General features: G+C 44.6%; 1 pseudogene; it reads right to left on the reverse strand.

Annotated features, from left to right (window-relative positions):
• Positions 1–386: 386 nt before the first annotated feature.
• On the reverse strand, positions 387–6,432 carry LOC113839014 (annotated as a pseudogene).
• Positions 6,433–6,840: the final 408 nt, after the last annotated feature.

Genomic DNA, 6,840 nt, shown 5'->3' on the forward strand with positions numbered 1-6,840 from the left:
ATGTCTTTCTTTAGGTTGGGAACATTTTCTTCTATGATTTTGTTGAATATGTTTTCTGTACCTTTGAGCTGTATTTCTTCACCTTCTTCTATGCCTATTATTCTTAGGTTTGGTGTTTTCATGATGTCCCATATTTTCTGGATATTTTGTGTTAGAGATTTGTTGGACAAATAAGATTTTCTTTGGTCGATGAGCCTATTTCTCCTAGTGTATCTTCAACTCCTGAGATTCTCTCTTCCATCTCTTGTATTCTGTTGGTTATGCTCGCATCTGTAGTTCCTGTTTGTTTACTCAACTTTTCTATTTCCAGCATTCCCTCAGTTTGTGTTTTCTTTCTTGTCTCTCTTTCAGTTTTCAGGTCTCGGACTGTCTGAATGCTCAGGTGGTTACTCCTTGAGGCACAGGTAGGCTACAGCTCCAGTGGATGCTCCTCCTGTTGGAGAGTAGGTGGGGCCGAGGGGCCACTGGTTGATGTCGTAGTTGGGTATCTCCAACTGAGAAACGGCAGTGGATGGGTCTGGGACACAGGTGCTCTTTCTCAGAGGAACATTTATGATAGTTTCTGGAAGCTTCTGCCAGAAACCGCTGCTGTTGCTTCACCTGGCGATCACTCCTCACTCCTGGATCTGAGGCTGGGGCCTCCCTCTGACACTGCTTCCAGGTTGGTGGCTCATGGCTCCCTGACTCTGCTCGAAGCCAGAAGCTCTGGTCTCAGTGTGACACTGCTGCTCTGGGCCTGACGTTCAGGCTTACCTCTGACACTGCTCCTGATCCGAGGTTCATGGCTTCCTTGGCACTGTTCATGGCCTGAAGCTCTGGCCTCCCTCTGTGTCTACTTCTGAGCTGGCATTGCGGCCTCTCACTCTCCATTTGTTCTTTTGTAATTTCAGGCTCTTATATAATACTTGCTAAGTCCTCTCCCCTCCACCCTCTTTTGTTTCTGTCTGAGTCCTCTCAAACCCTATTATTCCCCAGGAATCATTTTCTACATTCTTGTCTTTTTTTTTTTTTTTTTCATTCTGTGACTCTCAGAGCCATCTGTGTGGTGAAAGGTTTAGAACAGCGCAATGGAAGTGTAACACATTTACCAATGGGTACGCTACTGAAGAAAAAATATTAAGCACTTCACAAAATCTGTCAGTAGCCAATACTTCAGTAGGGTCGGCTGGGGTCCCAAGAGATCCTCCATCTACGGCTGCCTGTTGACAGTCTTATGCGGGGTCAGAGTAAGTGACAGCAACACAGTTCATGCTTGTAATAGCTGTGTCATTCACAGAAGATAAATTTCACAACCCTCTTCGGTGCCTTGTAATACTTGTAATGCTGGTATGTGTAGTATTTCCTCTCTTCTTCCTCTAGTGTTCCTTGTGGTGATATAATTCTTCCTCTGGTGTTCCTTGTGGTGATATAATTGTATTGTTTATGCCTATCACGTAATCATCATTGATTTTAAGTATCTTGTGCTAGTATAAGAGAAATGCCATTCATTTCTGGAGGAAGCAAATAGGGCATATGGAGGCTGCCCCAGTCAGAGAACTCTGAAGAAATGTGAACGTGGTGTCTACGTGTGTGGGCTGCTTTAATGACAGTCACATGACAAATAACATCATCTTCCATCAGTGATATCCTGTGTGCCCCTCCATTTGTCCAGGCATTGTGGTCCCTTGGAGGAGTTGCCATGACTTTTATCTTCACAGCCATCCCTGTGTGAGATGCGAAGGTCTGAAGGGACTTTGTGCACTGTAAATCAACCCACAGCTTAGAACTAGTGCATCACAAAACTTGGGGGGATTCAGGAGGCTCTATACAAAATGGAAAACTGTATTAATGTTCAAGAAAGTACTCTTAAAGTGGGATTCTCTTCTAGGACTTAGTCTACACCCCAGCACCCCTGTATTGATGAGTTAGTGAATATTTAGCTCTTTCAGGTTTCTCTTTTCTAACTGTTGACAAGGAGCCACTCCTGGTCTGGATCTATGGTGCACAGCCAGTATGATATGATCCTAGTGATGCCTGGCAGGTCCTTCAGTAAAGGGCAGGTTAGGGACCCACCCCAACCCATCCTCAGGACTGAGACAATCTCTGTTAGTCCCTGGGGGATTCCAGTGACATTCTCTTGTGAGGGGACAACAGGATCCCATGATTACTGTCTCTGTAAAGATGGAAGCCCAGGTATGTGATATAGATAGACCCTACTGGAACTGCAATTCTGAATGTCCATTCAAATTATTGAATGGCAACATTTAGGCAGCTCTCTCTGTGACTATCAGATGACTGCTAGCATTTCTGTTCTCACTCATTCCCATGATCTGTGGGGCCAGGTGACAGAACAACCATGGTTCCCACTCCCAGAATTTGCATTCAGAGAAGTGGTTGTCTATAAGGAGTGCCCACTATGATATCCCAACACCCGTTTCCAATGTATAAACCGGGTGCCCATTTAATACACCACCTCCTTTGTTCACTACAGAGAAGCCGGCACATCAAGCCCGTTCAGATTTTCTGTGACTTCAAGAGTGAATGTGATCCCCCAGTGAATCTCACAACAATGACAAGACACGTTCATCCTGACCAGAGAAAGAAAACAGGAGCTTCCCTGGAGCCTAAACTCACAATATTTGTACACCAGATTGTCAAGGTGACTAATCCCTGCCGTCCCTCAGCCAAAACTATGGGTAAAGGAGGAGAAACCACAGGTATGAAAAGAACCCAGTAAGGTCTGGGAGCGTCTGTGATAAGATGGTAAAGCACAAACAGGCCTTTACGTAATGGTGATCCTAATGAATGAATGAGCCATGGCTGGTAGCCCTGTCAGAGGATCAGCTGGTGGCAATTGAAGTTCAAGGTGTCAGCCAACCAGGACACTAATCTCTGATGGGTGACTTTGGGAGGTTCGAAGCCCTTAGACCAGAGACTCCAGGATTATCTTTTCCTTCTGCTGTGCCTTTAATGTTTGCTGCTATCATCTTTCTCTGGTTTCTGACATGGTGCGATTGGGTGTGGGAGATCCCACTGTCTCTGATGTGTTGTGTTTCTCTCACATAAATATCCCCTTCTATTGGCATTTTCCTGTGGATTATTATAAAGATGTTTTCCTTCCTAAGCTGTACTGCCTAATTAAAAACAATAATGTTAGTTTAAATAGAGTTCTGAGGGTATAAGACAAATGAAGGAGTGTCACAAAGCTAGAACACATGAGTTTCTATTGAGGAGCCATGTAGACTGTGCCTTAAGTTTAGGATCAAGAAAAACAATTGAGTCCCAGTAGCCCAGCTAGTTTCAATTCTATTCATCTTAACGTTGGGCGATGTGTCTACAGGTTTCAGAGTGCATCAAAGCCAAAACAAAGCTGTGAAAAATAACCTAATCTTAGACTAAGATGCTTTTATCAAATAACTTTGAGATGAAAATCCCAAGAAGACCTCTTCCTTTCCACTTTGTGTCCACATAAGGACCAGAGTAGAATGATAGTAGAGGGATGGATGGATTGGAGGGACAGGGCTTCAAGTGATGGAGAAGGTGGATGGATCAAGAGTATAGACAGATGCTGGAGTCTTCACTGCTCTTGGGCTGCGCAATGTCCCAGAGACAGCGACAGAAACAGGTCAGGTTGGGAATGTCTGAGATTAGTATCAGAATGAGAATTCAATGATGGAGAAGCTGAGTAAAACTCTTCACTCTTGAGGTGGATTGCAGTATCAACCATGGCCATCAGAGATAATGAAAGAGAAGTTTAGAAACATTTATGCAAGCTCTAGTTGACTCACTGGGGATCTGAGCTTATTGTTTGTGACAAGTAATTTCCTTAATCCTCTGACTTCTTCATTTCTGTCACAGGAAGACTCTCTTTGTTTATATGTACATTTTTATTTTAATTGGAAACAATCTTATTTTACGTATCAATCCCAGTTCTCTCTCCTTCCCATCCTCCTATGCCTCCCCATCCCCAATCTCACCCCCATCCACTCCCCAAGAGGGTGAGACCTCCCATGGAGCATCATCAAAGTCTGTCAGTTCATTTGGGGCAGGCCGTAGACCCTCCCCATGTATCTAGGCTGAGAATATCCCTCCATGGGGAATGGGCTCCCCAAATGCATTCTTGCCCTAGGGATAAATACTGGTTCCCCTGCCAGAGACCACATAGACTGTCCAGGCTTCATAACTGACACCCACATTCAGGGGGCCTGGTTTGGTCCTATGCTGGTTCCCCTGCTGTCATACTGGGGTCCATGAGCTCCCACTTGCTCAGGTCAGCTGTTTCTGTGGGTTTCCCCAGCACAGTCTTGACCCCTTTGCTCAAAACTCCTCTCTCTCTGCAACTGGATTCCAGGAGTTCAGCTCAGTGCTCAGCTGTGGGTCTCTGCTTTGGCTTCAGTCAGCTACTGGATGCAGGCTGTAGGATGGCATTTCAGGTAGTCATCATTCTCAAAGGGAGAGGGCATTTAAGGCAGCCTCTCCAGTATTGCTTAGATTCTTAGTTGAGGACATCCTTGTGGATCTCTGGACATTTGACTAGTGACAGTTTTCTCTTTTAGCCTGCAATGGCTCTCTCTATTAAGGGTTCTCTTTTCTTGCTCTCTTCTATCCACCTCCCATTCAGTCTTCCCGATCACTCATGTTTGCCTCACCCCTCCTATTGTCCCCTTCCCGTTCTCCTCCCTCCCCCCTTCACCATGCTCCCAATGTGCTCAGGAACTCTTGTCCCTTCAGGAAGTCTCTTCATTCTCTCGTTATTCCAAGCCATCTCAGTGTGTTTTTGTGTCTGTTCCTTTTTAATCAGCACCACAGCTCCTGATATGACACTACAGATCCTGCATTAACACTCTCAGTACTTAAGCCCAGGGGAGCATATTCTCTTACTGCTGTGTAATGTAATTCTTCAGACTATATTTTTGTGTTATCCATGAGAACCTATTGTAAAATGAAAAGCACACCTCCTTAAAAAGTAGAATTTATCAGTCATGTAAACCCCATTCAACATCCAAAACAAGGTGGTAGGGAGGGTTGAAAACAAGACTAAAATTAAATACATACATAATGGAGATAATTTTTGGTGAAGAGTCAGCATTTGTTCGTGTCCCACAACCATTCACCATGGACTCTCAAAGGAAATTAAGAACAGAGGACCTCCAGAGTCACAAAATTTCATGTACCAAAACACCAAAATTACTTTGGGAGCCCATTCCCTAGGGAGGGATACTATTGCAGCCCAGATACAGCAAGGAGGGCCCAGCCCCTCCCCCAAATGATATGACTGTCTTTGAAGGTCCCCTGTGGAGGGCCTCACTATCCCTGGGGAGGAGTTAGGGGTGGGTTGGGGCGACTGGTGGGGAACATGGGAGGATGGGTGGGTAAGGGAATTGGGGGGATGGATTTGTAAATATGAGTATAATTAAAGGATTAAAACACACCAAAATTAGCATCCAATGGAATGGTAAGAGAGCAGAAATTTTGCATTAAATCCTGAAGAAGGAAACAGTCACTCCTCTCTCCACACACCTTTAGCTTTGTGCTGGAGCACGTAGACAATGCATAAACGGAAGAAAGTAAAGAGCATTTCCAGGACAGAAAAAACAGTGAGATAGAATGAAATGGATAGTATATCATTGTTTTTTTTTTTTTTTTTTTTTTTTTTAGCAAATATTTAAGTCATTTATTGCCATTAAGTTCCAGATCTGAATCTACACACTATGGAAAACACTTGTTACCACTGGAAAGTATGTTCAGACATGTGGCCAGCTGAGGAATATACTACAGCCATTAAAGAAAAAGTCAAGAAATCGAGTAAGTGTTTACAGTTATAAAACTTTGTTCCTTAGGTTTTCATTACACAAATCCCAATAGATAAAATACCCATTACTACAGATAAAACCATCATTCAAAATTCTTAAATTAGTGGCATATTTTGAACTACTCTTGATGAAGACAAGTAAATTTTAGCATTGATAAGCCAGCAGAGAGTTGGTTCAGGGGCTCTCGGCTTTTCTATAAGGTTGGCATGGTAATTAAGGATAGCATTCTGTGTTTCCCCTGCAGCAAGACCATTCATGCTGACGCGATCTGTGTCTTGGCAGCAGTGGCTGCGGCACTGTCCCTTTCAAGAGCTGGTCCTCGATTTGCTCTGCAGACGCCTTCTTACTCATCTCATAGTTGATCAGCCGTCCACGCTGAATGAGCTGGGCGACTTCGTTTGTGACACAGCATGCAAACAGAAGCCTTGTAGGCAAATCTCATGAATGTCAAGGAAGAGCAACGGAGGGCGAAGGTCATCAGCCCACTAATAATCTCTGGAGACGTCTTCATGTCATTGGCGGCAGCAATGGGGAGACCCCAGCTGGCAACTGGGCCCCAGAAGTTCGTGCTCATGAGATAGCCCGGGAAGTCCTTGCTGTGGACATAGTCAGCCTCTTTGAGCACCAGCGCCCCAGCCATGGCCCTGCGTGCAGTCCGCGGTGCAGCCGCTCTGCGGGGGAAGCTGCTCTACAGACAGATGACACCACTGTCGAGCCTATATCATTGTGTTAAGATAATATGATTGTCTATGCAGAAATTTTGAATCATTGTATGATAAGCCATCCCAGCACGGTGATTCTGGGATTACTGATCAGCATGCTAACTTCTTTTCCACGTATGACTATTAGGCAGTGGAGAATGAAATGAAATAAAAAACACATCAATTTCATGCAACACCCCCACCTCACCCCTGTGATGTTGCATTGCTGTTATGAAGGTGTGTTTGATGGGGTTATATAGAGTGGTCAGAAAGTGCCACCCACAGAAGGACTTTGTGTTGAGAAAAACATCTTGAAGTTGTGTCCACCCTCCCTGGACAGATTGTCC

The sequence above is a fragment of the Cricetulus griseus genome, chromosome 9 (assembly GCF_003668045.3).
Source record: "Cricetulus griseus strain 17A/GY chromosome 9, alternate assembly CriGri-PICRH-1.0, whole genome shotgun sequence".
Taxonomy (NCBI): Eukaryota; Metazoa; Chordata; class Mammalia; order Rodentia; family Cricetidae; genus Cricetulus; species Cricetulus griseus.